The sequence below is a fragment of the Dasypus novemcinctus genome, chromosome 27 (assembly GCF_030445035.2).
Source record: "Dasypus novemcinctus isolate mDasNov1 chromosome 27, mDasNov1.1.hap2, whole genome shotgun sequence".
NCBI classification, from domain to species: Eukaryota; Metazoa; Chordata; class Mammalia; order Cingulata; family Dasypodidae; genus Dasypus; species Dasypus novemcinctus.
In genome coordinates, this window is record NC_080699.1 from 23,023,076 (window position 1) to 23,042,462 (window position 19,387).

The following is a 19,387-nucleotide window of genomic DNA, read 5'->3' on the forward strand; positions in this document are numbered from 1 at the left end:
TTTGGGGAGGTTCAGTGACTTGTCCATCATCACACAGTAAGAAGTGGAACCGAAACTGGAACGCAGGCACCTGGCTCGGGGGGGTCAAGACAGCAGAAGATGAGGCTAGAGAGGTAAGTGGGACAAGGCCAGGTGTGGAGAGCCTCGTGTGAGCCGTTACTGAAGGCGTACGTGACGGAAAGATCACCTGGCAGAAGACAGAAGACAGAGCGCTCTTCAGTAGCCCAAGTGAGAGATGCCAAAGGTGTAGCAGTAAGAGGGGTAGAACAAAGGGAGTCTAGGGGTTGGGGGTGGGCGCAGGAGGGGTCTGTGAAGGGGCGGGGGTGGCGGGGAGCAGTTCTCTTGTAGAAAGCCTCTGGGTCACCACTGTGTGTTCGGAAAGTGGACAGGAGGGCCCTGCAGCTCTGTCCTGGCCGAAGACAAGTGCCACTTGGCATCTCCAGCAGGGCCCGCAGAGTAGTGGGGACCCAAGATTGGTTCCTGGGAGGAGCTCCTCGCTGGTCATCGGAACTTGTCCCGCTCTCTTTGGCTTTTTTGTGGAGCAAGCTACCTAACCTCAGTTTGCCCAGCCAAGAAGTAGAAACGTTAATGCCCACCTGTGGGGCTGGGAAAGCATAAATCGACCTAATGCGGTGACCGTGGCTTGGTAGTGTAGAATGTGGGGCCTTGTTTCTGACGAGTTTACTGGGAAGGGGTCATTGACTGTGAAACCATCACACAGTCAGTCCTCAAGACAGCGAAGCCTGAACAACTGCGGCACCTGCAAAGTGACCATAACTAACCTCTCGTTTGGGCCAGTATTGCACTAAGTGGTGTCCTTGCTCCAAACTTATCAAGTTAACAGGCATGTGGGAAAAAAAACAAGAAAAGAGTGATAGAACAATATATACTGAAGAGCTCCTAAGGCAGTAGATTTACTGGTGACTGATTGGATAGGGAGGTGAAGGGGAGGAAGAAATTCAGATGATTCCCAGGCTTGGGGCAGCTGGGTAGAGGATCCCACCTTTCATGGGGAAGGGCTACTTACTGAGAGAAGAGCAGCTCAGAATGGAAAGCGCAAGTTCATTTTAACAGGGGTCCCAGCTGGCCCCTAAGCTGGGTTTCAGGTGAGCACAGGGCAGGCCTCATTGTGCGATGGCTGAGAAGCCTTCTAAAGGAAAATTCATCCAAAAAGAAAAAAGCACTGGGAATGAAAACCCAGCCGCAAAACTATAGGCATTGGAGGAGAGTGTATTTTCCGGTGGAGGTGGGAGTGAGAATGCCATTAAAATTTGGATTTGGGTTCACAGTTGTGCCCACAGGCTGGTGTCGCCTTGTGCGCAAAGGCCCTCCACTGGAGATGCTTTGGCAGTTGGATACAGTTGTCTAGAAATCAGGAGAGACGTCTCAGCTAGAAACTAGTTTAATGGCATGGAAGACACAGGAGTGGAGATTCCCAGAGGGAGTGAGCCGAGAGGACAGGGCTAGGCTGGAACTCTGGGAAACCTCTGTATCTCAAGGAAATCTTGGAGCAAACAAGTGCAGGAGGAAGCCCCTGACAGAGAAAATTATTGCTCACCCAACATCCATGCGCTCCCCTGCCTCCCCCAGACTTGTTTACAAATAGTTTGGGGCCATGTGATGAGTTCTGACCAACGGGCTCTAAGCAGAAAAAGTGGGTCACTCTTGGTCCAGGACAATTACAAGTGAATATGAGTCATCCCCACTTCCTCCTTCCTCTCTTTAGGGTGGAAGCAAAGAACTACTAGCTGATGGAGTTGGGAAAAAAAAGAAAAGGAAAAGGTCCATATTCTGCATTGTTCATGGAGGAACACCTCCGACCAGCCTGCTTCAGACTTTGCGTAAGTGGGAAGTAAATGTAATAAATGTTCATTGTGGTATGCCATGGAAATTTAAGGGTTTTTTTTTTTTTAACATTTTATTTTTATTTTTTTAAAGATACATAGGGATCACATAACATCTTACATTTAAAAAATAGGAGGTTCCCATATACCCCACTCCCCATACCCCCCATTTAAGGGCTTATTTGATGTCACTGTATAGATGAACTTAACGTGAATAATATGGAGCCTGAGAGAGAGACAGTTGAAAAAGTAGAAGTATAGTCAAGAGAGATAAGAATCACAGAAAGTAAGTGTATGATTAAAATATAGATTTGACTGCTGTAAGAGAGAACCAAAATAACAGTAATTTACACAGAAATTTCTTTTTCTCCCATATAAGTTCATGCTGGTATGGAGGCACAGGTCCACAAGGTTCTCCAGGGTCCCAAACTCCTTTTTTTTTTTCCCTAAGATTTATTTATTTACTCCCCCCTCCATTGTTTGCTCTCTGTGTCCATTCGCTCTGTGTTCTTCTGTGTCTGTCTGTATTATCATCAGACAGCTCTGGGAACCGATCCTGGGACCTTCCGGAGTGGGAGAGAGGTGCTCAATCTCTTGTGCCACCGCAGCTCCCTGGTCTGCTGTGTCTCCCATTGTCTCTCCTCTGTGTCTCTTTTTGTTATGTCATCTTGCTGCACCAGTTTTCCGTGTGGGCCAGCACTCCTCTGTGGAGCTGCACCCTTTGAATGGGACAGCACTCCGTGTAGGCCAGCTCACCATGTGGGCCAGCTCACCTTCACCAGAAGGCCCTGGGCATTGAACCCTGGACCTCCTATATGGTAGATGGGAGCCCAATTGCTTGAGCCACATCTGCTTCCCAAAGCTCCTTCTGTCTTAAGGTTCTGCCATCCCTATGTGTTGCCCTTGTCTACATGTTCCAAGACCACTTACCACCATGTCCACATCCATCCAGTGGGACCAGAAGAAGGGGCAAGGAGAGTGCATTCTCCTTTCTTTTATGGAGCACAGCCCTGAACTTTCGCATATAATGTCTTTTCCCATCCTGCTGGTCAGAACTAGTCGCACTAACTGTATAGGTGGCTGGGAAATGTCATCTTTATTTTGAATGGCCATGAGCCCAGTTCCCAGATAACAAAAGCAAAGAATTCTACACTCAAACATTTTTGATGGGAATATAAAATGTTGCAGCCACTTTGGAAAATAGCCTGGAATTTCCTCAAATTGTTTAACATTGTTGCCATGTGACCAAGCAATTCCCCTTCTAGGTGTATGCCCAAGAGAAATGAAAACCTGTGTCCACATAAATACTGGCACAGGAATGTTCATAGCAGCATTATTCATAACAGTCAAAGTGTAGAAACAACCGAAATGGTCATCAGCTGACAGATGGATGAATAATAAGTGGTATATTCCTGTTGCGGAATATTATTTGGCAATAAAAAGGAGTGAAGTTCTGATACTTGGTACAACATGGATGAACCTTGAAAACATGCTAAGTGAAAGGAGCCAGACACAAAAGTCCACATATTGTATGGGTGAATTTTATGGTATATGAATTATATCTTTTTTTTTTTTTTTTTTTAGATTTTTATTTATTTATTTAATTCCCCCCCCTCCCCTGGTTGTCTGTTCTTGGTGTCTATTTGCTGCATCTTGTTTCTTTGTCCCCTTCTGTTGTCGTCAGCGGCACGGGAAGTGTGGGCGGCGCCATTCCTGGGCAGGCTGCTCTTTCTTTTCACGCTGGGCGGCTCTCCTCATGGGCGCACTCCTTGCGCGTGGGGCTCCCCCACGCGGGGGACACCCTTGCGTGGCACGGCACTCCTTGCGCGCATCAGCGCTGCGCATGGCCAGCTCCACACAGCTCCCGGGTCAAGGAGGCCCGGGGTTTGAACCTCGGACCTCCCATATGGTAGACGGACGCCCTAACCACTGGGCCAAAGTCCGTTTCCCTGAATTATATCTTAATGAAGGTGTTTGAAAAATCAGGGGTTCTCTAACAGACAGAAAAGAGAGAATGGAGATGGTGGTGGGTTACTTGCAGTGCTTGCCACACCAGAGGAACTGTCCCAATAGTGAAGAACTCATGGCTTCCCGCCACAGGGCTGACTGAGCTGAGCTGGGATCATGTTTCAGTGCTTTTCTACCTTGCCTTTTTTTTTTTTAGAATTATTTTTTATTTATTCCCTTCCCCTCCCCGCCCATTGTCTGTTTTCTGTGTCCATTTGCTGTGTGTTCTTCTGTGTCTGCTTGCATTATCCAACAGCACTGAGAAACTGTCTCTTTTTTGTTACGTCATCTTGCTGCGTCAGCTCTCTGTGTGTGAGGTGCCACTCGTGGGCGGGCTGTGTTTTTTTTCACGGGGTGGCTCTTCTTGCGGGGTGCACTCCTTGCATGTGCGGCTCCCCTGCGTAGGGGCACCCCTGCATGGCACGGCACTCCTTGCATGCAACAGCACTGTGCATGGACCAGCTCACCACATGGGTCAGGAGGCCCTGGGTATCAAACCCTGGACCCTCCATATGGTAGACAGATGCTCTATCAGTTGAGCCATGTCTACTTCCCTCTACCTTGCCTCTGAAAAGCATTTCTGGTCCTCTAGTTGTGTTTGCTGAGAACCCAAACTTAAAAAGGTTATGCTGCAAAACATAACTGCCCTGGATTGTTGTCAGATCAGCATCCTCAGCACCCCTTCCAAGGCCTTTTCTGTGATTCAGGGGAGACACCAGGACCCACATTTTCTGGGATTCCTTTCTCCGTGTGGGTCTAGATTGGAGTCACCCAGTGTGAGGCGGAAGAGGAGAGGCCACTTGTTCTTCACTGGCAGTTATGGGCAGATGCACGGGCAGCTTTGGGGGTCGAAGCGGTTTCTGGGTGACCTTGAGAATCGCATGTATTGGTATTGCAGACTGAGATAATCCAATGAGCTTCCCAAAGGTAGCTGACACCTGAAGCTGGTCACGTGTAAGCTTGGGAATGACTCCTTTGCAACTGCAAACTGAGACGGTCACTCCTCCAGCCCTTAAAACAGCGGGTGAGCCTTAATTAGCTGCATTAAAGCCTCTCATTCTCAAAACACGTATAGTGGCTTCTGGTTCAGTAGGTACCTATTACAATAAGTGGATGCATGGCACACTCTTGCTTCTCTATTTGATGGCATCTTATCATTTTTGTCTTGAAAATGGTTTGCTTGGAGGGATATATACATGTATGTATTTGTTCTATGATACCCCTACTCCACCACCCTAGATCCGTTGAAATAATTACAGGTGGCATGACACTTAACCCTGACTACTTCAATAATTGAAGTAGAATACTGAGTATTCAATACATCCTCTAAGAATAAGGGCACCCTTGTACATAATCACAATACCGTTATTGCTCCTAAGAAAATTAACATAATTCCATAATATCATATGGGATATACTACATATTCAAATTTTCCCAACTTCCCCCAAATGCTTTTAATAGCTATTTTTTCTTTTTTCTTTTTCTTTTATAAATTAGAATACAACACATTGCATTTGATTGTTATATCTCTGTAGTCTCTCTTAATTTAAAACACTACTCTGCCATTTGTTTGCTTTTCATGACTTGGACTTGTTTTTTGAAGACTTCAGAGAAGATGTCTTGTAAAACATCCCACATTCTGGATTTATCTGGCTGTTCTCTCATGCTTATATTTGGGTTAAATATTTTTTTGGCAAGAGTACATCATAGTGGAGATTGTGTCCTTCTTATTGCATCATATCTGGAGGCACAAAATGTCAGGTTGTCCCACTATTAAGTGATGCTAGGTTTGATCACTTGGTTATAATGGTCATTACCAGATTTCTTCATTGTAAAAGTATTGTTGCCCTTTGAATTGATAAATAATCTGTGGGGTGATACTTTGAAACCATGTGTGCATCCTTTCGCCCAGTAATTTTTCACCCAATGGTTTTGGCATCCACTGATGATCCATACCTGGATTAAATAGTACCTTGGGGGTTACTAAGTGGTTATTCCCCCCCTAAATTCTGCCATCTAATATTCTTCTGTAAGAGCTTTTACTGAACTTGTTTTCAAAGCCAAGTATTTAAGCCAGATTCTTTCTACATGAACTTCTTTGCTCTCCCCTTTTCTTCATTGTCTTCCTGGTGCTTAGTCTCATGTTGTTTGCAGACACCTGCATTTTAAGAAGACAGTAATCCATTTATATATTTTTTTAATCTGGCACAATCTGGATGTACAGCAAAAAAAATTTTAAATGTAGATTTGTAAAGACTAAAAGATACCTTATTCTAGAATGCTTGCAGCAGCAGCTTTACTATAAACACATTAATCATGAAAGTATATGAATCTCAAAAAAAAAATCATAATATACACAGTGAGTACTCCTAGACAGAGTCTTCCTCTTGTGACCTGTTGTTTAAAAAAAAAAAAAAGGCTTATTTTTATTTATCTCCCCATCCCCCCCCCCCCGTTGTCTGCTCTCTGTGTCCATTCACTGTGTTTCCTTTTTTTTTTTTTTTTTAAAGATTTATTTATTTATTTAATTTCCCCCCCTCCCTTGGTTGTCTGTTCTTGGTGTCTGTTTGCTGCGTCTTGTTTCTTTGTCCGCTCCTGTTGTCGTCAGCGGCACGGGAAGTGTGGGCCGCGCCATTCCTGGGCAGGCTGCACTTTCTTTTCACGCTGGGCGGCTTTCCTCACAGGCGCACTCCTTGTGCGTGGGGCTCCCCCACGCGGGGGACACCCCTGCGTGGCACGGCACTCCTTGCGCGCATCAGCACTGCGCATGGCCAGCTCCACACGGGTCAAGGAGGCCCGGGGTTTGAACCGTGGACCTCCCATATGGTAGACGGACGCCCTAACCACTGGGCCAAAGTCCGTTTCCCTTCACTGTGTTTTCTTCTGCATCCGCTTACTTTATCCGGTGGCACTGGGAAAATGCACCTCTTTTTTGTTGCATCATCTTGCTGTGTCAGCTTTCTGTGTGTGTGGTGCCACTCCTGGGTAAGCTGTGCTTTTTTCACACAGGGTGGCTTTCCTTGTGGGCACACTCCTTGCACATGGGGCACCCCTATGAGGGGGTACGCCTGCATGGCATGGCACTCCTTGCACGTGGCAGCACTGCACATGAACCAGCTTACCACACAGGTCAGGAAGCCCTGGGTAATGAACGCTGGACCCTCTATATCGTAGGTGGACACTCTACCAGTTGAGCCAGGTCCACTTCCCTGACCTGTTCTTTAAAAGAACATTAGTAACTTCCCATTCTAAATAGTAAAAGCTTTTGCACCTTATTTTTTCTTCAGTCTTGTCTGCCAAGAATTCAAGGGTAAAGTGTGATGCAGCAATCTTTCCCCTGTGTAACAAAAGGTACCTGGATTCCATCACAGAATACACAATGACATAGATATGATATAATAATTATTCAATGTGGATCCATTCTACATTGTTTATCTTTCTATCATCAGACCTTAATAGAGATCCATTTTTTAAAAGTCAAATATATCATAAATATACTTCAAAAAAGTGTATTTATGCCTAAGGCAACGTTAAAATTACCAAACAAGTAAGTAGTGACCTTTGTAGGCAATTTTTGTTTGAAAGTTTTGAATTTTTGAAAGGAAGTCTATTTACATTGGCAAATTAAAAAGAAAAAACTAGAACTCCTATAAGTGAACAAATAGTCATTAAAATAAAAAGTTCATTTAGCTACAACCGGAGAGAGAATTAGTAAACTGGAAAATAGAACTGGGAAAGTCATCCAGAAAGAATCATAGTGATAAAGAGAAGGAAAAAATGAAATGAAAGTTGAGACATGGAGGACATACTGGGAAAGTCCAATATTGGCCTATCAGGGTTTCCACAGAGAGAACAGAGACTACAGAAGAGGAAATGTTTTTAAATGGTGAATGGAAAACTGAAGATGAGACTCAAGTCCTCAGTTACAGGAACTATCCTGAGTCCTGTGTAGAATAAATAAAACAAATCCAAATGAAGACATATAGTGATGGGAAGCAGATTTGGCCCAACAGATAGGGCATCCGCCTACCACATGGGAGGTCCAAGGTTCAAATCCAGGGTCTCCTGACCCATGTGATGAGCTGGCCCACGCACAGTGCTGATGTGCAAAAGGAGTGCCATGCCATGCAGGGGTGTCCCCTGCATAGGGGAGCCCCTTGCACAAGGAGTGCACCCTGTCAGGAGACCCACCCAGCACAAAAAAAAAGTGCAGCCTGGCCAGGAATGGTGCTGCACACACGGAGAGCTGACGCAGCAAGATGATGCAACAAAACAAGACACAGATTCCAGGTGCCGCTGACACAAGCAGCACAGAAGAACACACAGCGAATGGACACAGAGAGCAGACAATGGTGGGGGGGGCGGGTAAGGGGAGAGAAATTTTTAAAAAGACATATAGTGAACCTGCAGAATATCAAAGATAAAGAGTATCTTAAAATCAACCAAAGAGAAAAGACTAATGATCTGCAAATGAAAAATAATTAAACTGACAGCTGACTTGTCCGCAACTAATCTCTAAACTTGAAGGCAAATTAATAGTCAAACAAGAGTTATCCAAGAATAAGAAGTTAATTTCAGAGAAAGACTGGGAGGGTTTACCACTCACAGATCCTCACTGAAAGAGCTACTGGGATCTAAAAAGGAAAAGGAACCCCAAAAGAAGGAATGAGATACAAGGAGTCATGGGGAGAATGAAATTAGCAAATGTTTAGGTGAGTCTAAAAAGCATTAGTGATAGGAAGTGGATGTGACTCAAGTGGTTGAGCACCTGTTTCCCATGTGGGAGGTTCCAGGGCCTCCTAAAAACAAAAGCAAACAACAACCAAACAAAAACACCAATTCAGGGGAGCCAATGTGGCTCTGTGGTTGAGTGTCAGGTTCCTGCATATGAGGTTTAAGGTCCTGGTTTCAGTCTCCAGCCCTGGTACCTCAAAAAAAAAAAAAAAAAAGCATTAGTGATTCTATATGTGTGTATATATATATAAATTTTATAACTAAAAATTGTTCAAATATTAACCCCTTATCATTGATATTAATTACAAATAATTTCTTTTACTTTATCATTTGTCTTTTGACTTTGCTTATAGTATTTTTTGTGTTTTTACCATGCAAAATATTTGTACTTTTGTGTAGTCAAATCAATGTTTTCCTTCATTGTTTTTGGATTTTGAGTTCTAATTACACAGGGTTTCACTACATCCAGGTTATAGAGTAATTCAATCTGTTTGTTTTTCTTCTGTTGCTTTTTAATTTCATCTTTTCATTTAGCTGTCTAGTGCATTTGGATTTATTCCAGTATATGGTATGAGGTGTGTATCCAATTTAACCTTTCCCCAAATAGCTATTCAGGCGTCTCAATATCACTTCCCCACTGATTTGAGATATTATGTTTATCTTATACTAAATTTCCACATTCTTGAGCCTATTTCTGGACCTACTATGCTGTGCCATTGGTATGTAGGCCTCTTCATGTGCTAAAACTATACTGTTTACTTAAAGCTTTATAGTATGTCCTAGCAGCATCCTATGGTCTCCAACTCGTAAACATAAGTGGACAACCAAGAATCACAACACATCTAAGGATCCTCTCTCAAGTGAAAAGTGTGGGATAAAATAAAAAAAAAACAGAACAAACAGAAAACAATAACATGTATAAAAGAGAGTCTTTGCAGAAAGAAGAAAAGTAAAACTACAACAACAAGCAAACAAATGCTGAGTTGTAAGAAAAGAATTTCATAAAACAAGAATAGGCTGTTTCTTTCAAAAGGTGACAATGGGTGGTCAGAGAAAAGAAAGCTCTGGGAAATTTTAAAATATGATAGCAGAAATAAAACCAATCAAAACCAAAATATCATTAGAAAGGTTTAAGATACACAGACAGTTGGAAAGTAGGAGAGAAAACCTAAAAGATTAGAGAGGGAAGGGGATGTGGCTCAAGAGATTGAGCTCCCACCTACACCTGGGAGACCCTGGGTTTGGTTTCTGGGGCCTCCTGAAGAAGGCGAGCTGGTGTGATGGACAGATGTGGTGAGCTGACTCAACAAGATGACACAACAAAAAGAGGAAAGGCAATGAGAGACACAGCAAACCAGGAAGCTGAGTTGGCCCAAGAGATTGAGCACCTCCCATGGTGGGAGGTCCCAGGTTCGGTTCCTGGTGCCTCCTAAAGAGAAAACAAGCAGACACAGAGAGCAAACGGCAAGCACAAACAACAAGGGGGTTAAATAAATAAAGTTTTCAAAAATAATGATAAGTAAAAGATTAGAGAACCAGTCCAGGAGCCTAACCTGCAAATAATAGACATTCCAGCTAGAGATAGAAGGCAGGGGAAAAAAGGAAATCATCGAATAAATCATTCAGGAAGTTTCCTCTGAACAGAAGGATATGAGTTTCCAGATTAAAAGGGTCTATCACATGGATGAAAATACACCCTCATCAAAGCACATCATGATTACCTTTTGGGGAGAAAGAGAAGATTCTCAAAATTTCTAGAGAAAATGACAACTGTACAAGGTCACATCAGAACGGCTTCAGGTGCCTGAGGCACTGTGGCTAGAGAGTGAAAGAGCGCCTTTTAGAAGCCAGAAGACCCTGTGAGCAGTGTTCTCCAAATTCTGAGAGAAAAATTATTTTCAACCCCAAAAGCCATACCAAGCCCAAACAATTAAGTATGAGGGTAGAAAAAAGACATTTAGAGATTATGTGAAAATCCCTCTTTTCTCAGGAAGCTGTAGAAGATGTGCTCCACCACAAGAAGGGGGTTAAACGAAGAGGAAGGGCGGAAGGAAACCTGGGACGCTGTGGTCCAGCTGAGGGAGCTGTGAGATCCAGCTCTCTTACTCTTGCCAGCCTCTTCCCGCTGTTAGTCAATACCTCTTGGGAACTTGAACTTGGGGAACCTCACCGTCCAGAGGCTAATGTGCCTGCAGGCGCTGCCGGGAGAAGGAAATCTTGGAAGTGGCATTTGTGTGGCCAGGTACAGTGGCCCCTTCCCCTGTGGAGCATCTTGATGTGAGAAGAGGTTGATTTTACTAAGAAGGTGGCCATTTCCTCAAATGCATCAAACTTTGTCCCAAATTTTTGGCAAGATTTGTTCCACCTTCCAGGTTGGACTTGACTTCTGCTCCCTTGCCCGCTTCCCTATACCCCAAATTTATACAACTGGACAAGAATTTGGGGTAAATGATTGAAAATTACAGAAAACCAAGGAAACAACAAAAGACACTTATTAACAGCAGGGAGAAAAAAAAGAATGGTGTGAAAATGTCACCACAGTAAGCCACGTGGTTGAGCTGTGACTAGCATAGACATAATCATGATAATTAAACCCTGACTATGACACCATAGTTTTAATAACAATTAAGATATAATAAGTTAGGAGGTGGGGGAAGAGAGAGGTAGACAGAGAGGAAGCAGGTGTGTGTGTGTGTGTGTGTGTGCAAGGACTGTATGTGCGAAAGAGAACTCAATTTTCATTGATCCTAGTGGAAAATCGTAAGTCTAAAGACGGGATAAGCCTAAAGCTGAAAAAGCAGAAAGTAACACAGGATCTCCTAAAAGAGTGAAAAGTGGGTGTTTTTGCAAAGTGAAAATGAGGGTGTGGCTGCGGGACTGCTGTCTTTTTATACTAACTTGTAGAACTGCTTGCCTCTGAACCATGTGTAGTTTCATAAACTAAAAACTACAGGCAACCAGATGTGACTCAAGCAATAGAGCTCCTGCCTACCACACGGGAGGTCCTGGGTTCAGTTCCCAGAGCCTCCTAAAGAAGACAAACAAGACAGTGAGCTGACACAATGGGCAGGCACAGTGAGCTGACGGAACAAGAGAGACAAGAAGGAAAAACATAAAGAAAGGCACAATAAAGCAGGGAGCAGAGGTGGCTTAAGTGATTAGGTGCCTCCCTCCCTCATGGAAAGTCCCAGGTTTGGTGTCTGGTGCCTCCTGAAAAAAAAAAAGCAAAACAACCAGGGGAGTAGGGAGAAATAAATAAAAATAAATAAAAATAAATCTTTAAAAAACAAAAAACTACACAGCAGGGGAAACAGATCAAGAGGTGAAGAATTTTCTTGTTTGGTTTTCGTTTATAATAATTATTATCAGTGAAATAATGAAAATGCTCTAACAATGATTGAAGTGATGAATGTACAACTATGTGATTATAGCAAATACCATTGATTGTACACTTAAGGTAAATTGTATGCTCTGTTAATATGTACCAATAAAAATAATTTGTTTAAAAAATAAATTTAAAAACACTAAATACATAAACTTATTTCTTAAAAGGAACAGTAAAACCAATAGAAGGGCAAGCAAGAAGATGAAAGAAGTAAAGAAATAACATGGTAAATAGAAAATACAAAATAATGTAATAGAAATATGTCAATAATCAATGAAGTAAACAGATTAAACCAGACCATAAAGCATAGACTCTGGAGCTAGACTAACTAGGCCTAAGTAGCCTGGGATAAAATCCTGCCACTTATTAGTTCCATAACCTTAAGAAAAATATTTCGCTTCTCTGTTCCTCAGTTTCCTTATTTGTAAAATGAGGGTAATAATAGTACCTACCTCAAAGGATCTGTGGGAAATAAATGCTTCAATTTTTTTTTAAATAAAAGCACTGAGAGCGATGGTTGGCATATATTAAGTGCCTTACATAAGAGTTTACTGATGTCATTGTTGTTTCAGATTGGCTTTCATAAGAATTCCAGCCATTTACTACTTATAAGAGGCACACCAAAACTATAATGGTAGAGAAAAGTTAAAAGGTGGGAGAAACAGGATTTAAAAGGGGTTAAAAAGGGAAATTCTAGGTTGTATATATGTTACTAGAATAAAAATTTTAAAATAGAAAATCATAGGATTGTACAACACAGTGAGCCCTAGAGTTAACAGTAGAATAAAAACAATTTTCTTTCCTCAGTTGTAGCAAATGCACCACATTAACACATTGACACACACTAACTCAAGGTGTTAACAATGCAGGGATATATATGAGAGCTCTATATTTTCTGCGTGGTTTTTCTGTAAATCTACATTTCTAAATCTAAATTTCTCTAATAAAATTTCTAAATTTCTCTAATAAAAATCTTATATTAAAAAATGAGATAAAAATACATGCTAGACAAATAGTAAACACAAGGGAGCAGTTATAGCAATACAATATCAGAACAAATAAACTTTAGGGTAAAAAGATCTAATAGGTATAAAGGGGGTCATTATTTAATGATAAAATGAAAAATTTGCCAGCAAGATAAAATAATTCTGAACCTGTCAACATAGCCTCAAAATAAATAAACCAAAAAGTTACTGAATCACAAAGGGAAATTGACAAATTTGGTGTGAGATTTCAATACCATTTTCTCAGAAATTGTTAGAGTCACAGAATAAAGTTAGTAGACATAAGATATTTGAACAATGTAGTCAACAAACTTGATATATAAAGGAAATACAGAATATCTACCTCAATTTTGACCTCAAAGGAAATCAAGCATTGCTTACAATAGCAAAAAAAAGATGAGTGGTAATAACCTAAATGACCATCAATATGGGGATGGAAAAATAAAGTATAGCATAGTCACAAAATGGAATACTACATAGCTAGTAAAATGAAAGGGCTCGATATATATGTATTAATATAGATACATCATGCTACAGAAATAGGACACAATGGATTGGCTTAAATAGCAAGCCTTTGTTGCCTCACAGGTTGGGAGGCTAGACATCCTAAACCAGGGCGTTGACAAGTCTAGGCTTTTGAAGGGAGCATGTGGCATGGTGGTGTTGGCTTGTCACAATCCTAGGGGCTCCTTGGCTTGCCTTGCTGCCTCCTGTCACGTGACTATCTCTCTCTCCTCATCATGGTTCTTCCTGTCTCCCCTGACTTCCGGCTTCTTCCTGTGTTGTGTTCTCTGACTCTGTCCTAATTTCCTTTGCTCATAAAAGACTCTAGTAATCTGGATTAAGGCTCACTCTGATTCAGTTGGATCTTAAGTAAAATACTTTTTAAAAGGCCCTATTAAAAAAAAAAAAAGACCCTACTTAAAACGGACTCGCATTCACAAGGATATGGATAAAGATTAAGAATGTGTCTTTGTTGGGGTATGTGAGTCAACCTACCACAATCACAAAATCACAATGTAGAGTGAAAAAAAAGTAGAAAGATATAATTTTATATTATTTTTATATTTTATAATTTTATATTATTTACATAAATTTTATAATATGCAAACAATACTGCATATTGTTTTGGCTATGTAAATATATATAAAACAAAGACTCACCAACTTCAGGATAGTGATAATTCATGAGGAGAAAGGAAAGGAGATAGAAATGGGCAGAGGGACAGCAGTGACTTTAACTGGATCTGTCACATTTTATTTCTTTAAAAAATTCTGGGGCAACATTTAAAAAATGGGAAAAAGTTTTGAATAGATGCTTCTCCAAAGAAGAAATACAAATGGCTAAAAAGCACATGAAAAATGCTCAAAATCACTAGCTATTAGGGAAATGCAAATCAAAACTACAATGAGATATCATCTTACTCCCATAAGACTGGCAGCCATCAAACAAACAGAAGACTACAAGTGCTGGAGAGGATGTGGAGGAATGGGAACACTCATCCACTGCTGGTGGAAATGCAGAAGGATCCAGCCATTCTGGAGGACAGTTTGGCAGTTTCTCAAAAAGTTAGCTATAGATTTATCATATGACCCAGCAATTCCACTGCTGGTTATATCCCCAGAAGAACTGAAGAACTGAAGATAAGGACACAAACCAATATATGCACACCAATATTCATAGCAGCATTATTCACTATTTCCAACAGTTGGAATCAACCCAAATGCCCATCAGCAGATGAATGGATAAATAAAATGTGGAAAATACTTACAATGGAATACTACTCAGCTGTAAGAAGGAATACAGTACAAACACTTGGAATAGCATGGATGAATCTTGAGGACCTTATGTTGAGTGAAGTAAGCCAAACATCGAAGGACAAATACTACATGACCTCTCTGATATGAAACAAGCAAACTGAGCTGTCTTAGAGAGCTAGAGACTGGAAGATAGGCTTAAAGGAATTTGGTGGGGAGAGAAAGGTTGCGAGCTGATGCCTACATGGGTGAAGTCTATGATAACTTGGAGGCAAGTATTTGTACAGGGAAGGGATAAGATGGGGGCATAGGAACACATTTAGGTGGGGCTTTGTAGGCCTGAGGAGGGCTAGGTAGGGAGGATAGGTCAGATGGCCCAAGGAATTAAGGGGAGGGCTGGGGGAAACAGTTGAATATGGGAGAATGTCAGATATATGTTTGAAGCTATAATGTTGAGAAAACTCTTTAGAAAATATAATAAGGAAGGATTACATGTTTAAGGTTCTTGGGGCGGGGGGTGGGCATCTGGTACCGGGGCAGCTTCTAGGGAGTGTGTGAGTGCTCATTTTGTCATAGTGTATTATATCATTGAGTGGAGAGCCATACAATGAGTGTGAAGGTGTACCCACATTCTGGGGAGACCTGATGTACCCAAATAGAGGAAATTGTGTCTATCGAGAGAATCAGTGACTCCCAATTAGTTAGGGCAGTCTAATATATCAAACCCTCAGCATCATTACAGTATCTGTGATTTCTGGTCCCTCAAGTAGTGAAGATTGTCACTGTGGGCTCTAAGGGGAGAGGGAAAGAGGTATAGAATAGATGGAAGCAGGACAACTAGGGGGCAATGAAAGTGCTCCACTAGATCATGTAATGATGGATATAGGACATGTTAACTTACACCAAAAGTGTATAAAAGTCTATAAGCTAAAATGTAGACCATAATATAAAACATAAAGAACCTAAAAATTTAGAAATTTGTACAGTCTAAAACATAAACCATAATGTGAACCAAAATGGAACCATGTTTGATAGCTGTTTCAAAATCTGTACATCAGCTGCAGCAAATATAACATGAACATGTAAAAAGATCATTGCTGGGTAAGGGACAAAGTGTTTGATGTTGGATATGTGGGGGTACACTATATTGTGTATGTGAATTACTGCCATCTAAAACTTTTTTGAAGACAAAATTTTTAAATTATTTTTAAAAAAAGAATGTAGACACTGAGGAAGAAATGAAAGAAAGTGCCTTGCCACTGTACATACAGAGCAACACCTATTACAGTGATGAAAGGCAAAATGTTTGAAACAAAGCTTTATAATATTTTTCATTTTATTAATACACCAATTTATTTTTACTTTATTTTAGTATTTCTAAATTATTATGTATTCTATTTCTAAACTTTAAACCCATCACTATATTTCAATTTCCTATTAATTGAATTTGGCAATATCATAGGCTTCATTGTTGAGGAAGTTTTAGACCACAGAGAGGTACAACTATGGCAGGGGAGGAACACTGGTGTGGGGTGTTATTGATGGGGGGCTCATGAGTTGGGGGGAGTTCTCCAGGACATGTATATAGGGGACATAAAAACGTTCTGATGTATGTTGGGTATTTTTATAGTAGTTACTGTTACAAATGTCAACTGAGGGAGTGCTGAGTTCCTACCCAGTAGAGCTCTGTCACATTCTCCAATGAAACAACAATAATCCCCCAAGTGCAATGGCAAAGACCAACAAGGAAGGATAGTCCAATAATGAGCCTTTGATATTGATGACTATGCTTATGAGCCTGTGTGCCTGAAATATAAACTAGGCCTAGAGCTGCAGGGTGCCTAAGAGTTACCTCCTGAGAGCATCCATGTTTCTCATATGTGACCAGTCTCTAAGCCAAACTCAGCATGTAAATGCATTACCTTCTCGCCAGCATGGGACATGACTCCTGGTGATGAGCCTCCCTGGCACTAAGGGGTTACTACCAATCACTAACTGGTGATACAACTAGAAAGAGACCTTGAATAAAAGGGTCAACTCAGACCAGCAGAATATCTCAGCCTACATGTTGGCTCTAGTGTTAAAAATTGCTTTTTAACCTTGAATAAAAGGGAGAAATGGCAAAGACAAACAAGTTTACATGGCTAAGAGTCTTCCAAAAAGAGACAGGAGATCAACAAAGGGGTCACGCTTACACACACCTCAACAGGACCCCAGAGAGAGACAAAGTAGATACAACCCTAGGTGCTGGTTCTCCTGAATGCCATGGAGATCCACAGGGTATATGGTCATGGCAGATGGATTTGGAGTTCTGTGCCCTGTCAGAGGGCCCTACTTTGGAATTTGTGCTCCTGAGTGTGATGGGGGCTGGACTTAGATGTGAACTTCCTACACATGCCTCTTCTGTCACTTTTACTGAACTTGTGGTTGGTGCTAGGGATGGTGCATACTCAGGGAACTTGAATCTCTGGACTAAGCCTCAGCAGAGTTGTGACTCCTACTCTATGGTGTATTGGACTTACCCAGGTCAGCTAACAGGGAAGTGAAGATGGTCAACCACCACACCAGGGAATTAAGCATGCCAACAACTGCAAGCAGAGGAATTGCACCCATCATCGATGTGGAATCTGAGCCCCCTCTTGATCCAAGGGTGGAGGGGACATCACCATCCCAGGGTCCACAGAATGGAAAAATAAAATATGGATTACAGTGGACTCACTGATATTCTACTATAAAACTATTGTAACTAGTAATAGAAGAAATTATAGCACTGAAATGGAGAAAGTGACCACAGTAGTCGCTGAGGGCAGGAAGAGTGGAGAAGAGATGTGATGTGGGGGCATTTTCAGGTCTTTGAGTTGTCCTAAATGATATTGCAAGGTCAGATATTGGACTTTATATATCCTGCCATAATCCACTGAATGTACTAGGGGAAAGTGTGAATACAGAGTAAACTATTATTCATGTGGTGCAGCAGTGCTCCAAAATGTGTTCACCAAGTGTGATGAGTGTGCCATAATGATGGAGGAGGTTGTTGGTGTGGGAGGAGGGGGGGATGGGGGAGTGAGGGTATACGGGAACATCTTATATTTTTTAATTTAACATTTTTTGTGATGTATATATCTTCAAAAAATACAATTTACAAAAAGATGGGGTGGGGGAGTGGGGTATATGGGAACCTCATGTTTTTTTATGTTTTTTAAAGTAACGTTCTTTATGACCTGTTAACTTTAATTTTAAAAGTATAAAAAATATTCTGGGACATAAATGCCAACACATTCATATTTGTTAAATCTTGTTAATGGGCATGTGGATGCTAGTTATATTACTATATGTGCTTTTATGAATGCTTGAAATATTTCATTACAAAAAAATTTTTAAGAACAGGAGATCGCTGATATCAAATTGATGTAAAGAGAAAGATAAGGGCTGCAGAGTGTCCAGTGGCTTTGTTCACAAAGAGTGTCCTAGTGAGCTTGAAGAAAGCAGGTGCACAGAGTGATGAATTTAGGAGCCAGAATGTTTGGTATAGCTGCTGTGGCAAACGGGAGAGGGAATTGAGTAGGAACACTCAGAAGGCTTACCAGACCCTAGCCAAGGGTCCACTCAAGCTGGTGGCCTTGAATTTTCAGTGGCATAAATCAGAGCATAATTTTCTCTATCAAGGCTGCATAGTGTGAGGTTGGAAAAACAGAAGCTTGATTTATTCCAAATGAGATTTAATTCAGAAGAGCAGGGGATACAGGGGACATGCTACTGGCAAGAGTGTTGATGAAATCATGGTCCATTGGTTACAGGATGGATGGGAGGGATGGGAGCAGAAACCGCTGGGTGGGAGAAAGAGACTGGGAGGATGGGAAGGCCAGGGATTGTGTTCAGCAAGGAGGACATTTGAGATGAAAGTGCCAGGGGTGGAGCATCTACAATGTCTGCCTGTGAGCCAGTGGAGAAGGCCACTGAAATTGAGAAGTTCAAGGAGTTGAGAGGTGCGGTGTTAGATGGATTTTCCACATGGAATTTGAGGTCATGGATGAAGATGACAAGCTTTGGGGAGAAGAGCAAGTTGGTCAGCCAGAAGCCAGTTGCCAAGATTTCAGTGAAACTAGAAGTCAGCAGTGAGGAGAGCATAGCCAGGTGGGACCATCCTCAAAGGTCCAATGGTCTGGACATAGCACCCACCCTGAGAATAAGTAACCTTTGTGAAGGAGGCTACAGGAGAAAGCAGGGGTAGGGTGTCCGGAGTGAAAGAAAACCAGATACCAATGAAGGCTGGGAAGTGGAGGTGTGTTCTAGGCATGGCTGATGATGCAGAGGAGTTTGTGGGAGAACTAGGAGGGAATAGAACTTTGGGGTGTTCAGTGAAGGAGAATAGACACAGAACCATGTGGGAAAGGGAGTGGGGAAGGTTCCCTTGCTAGAGAGCCTGGTGCTTTGGGCTCTGGCCAGGAATGACCGAAACATAAGGCATGGTGGATGTAGCAGTTTGATATTATTTGTGAATTCCAAAAAGAAATATAGATTATGTTCATAAACTTTGATTGTATTAGATTCAGCGGAGATGTCTGATTAAATTAAGTTAAGATTAGGTCTCTGATTCACTCACGTCATTAGAGTGTGATTCAGCATTGAGTCCCGGCCCCCCTGGGCTGATAAAAC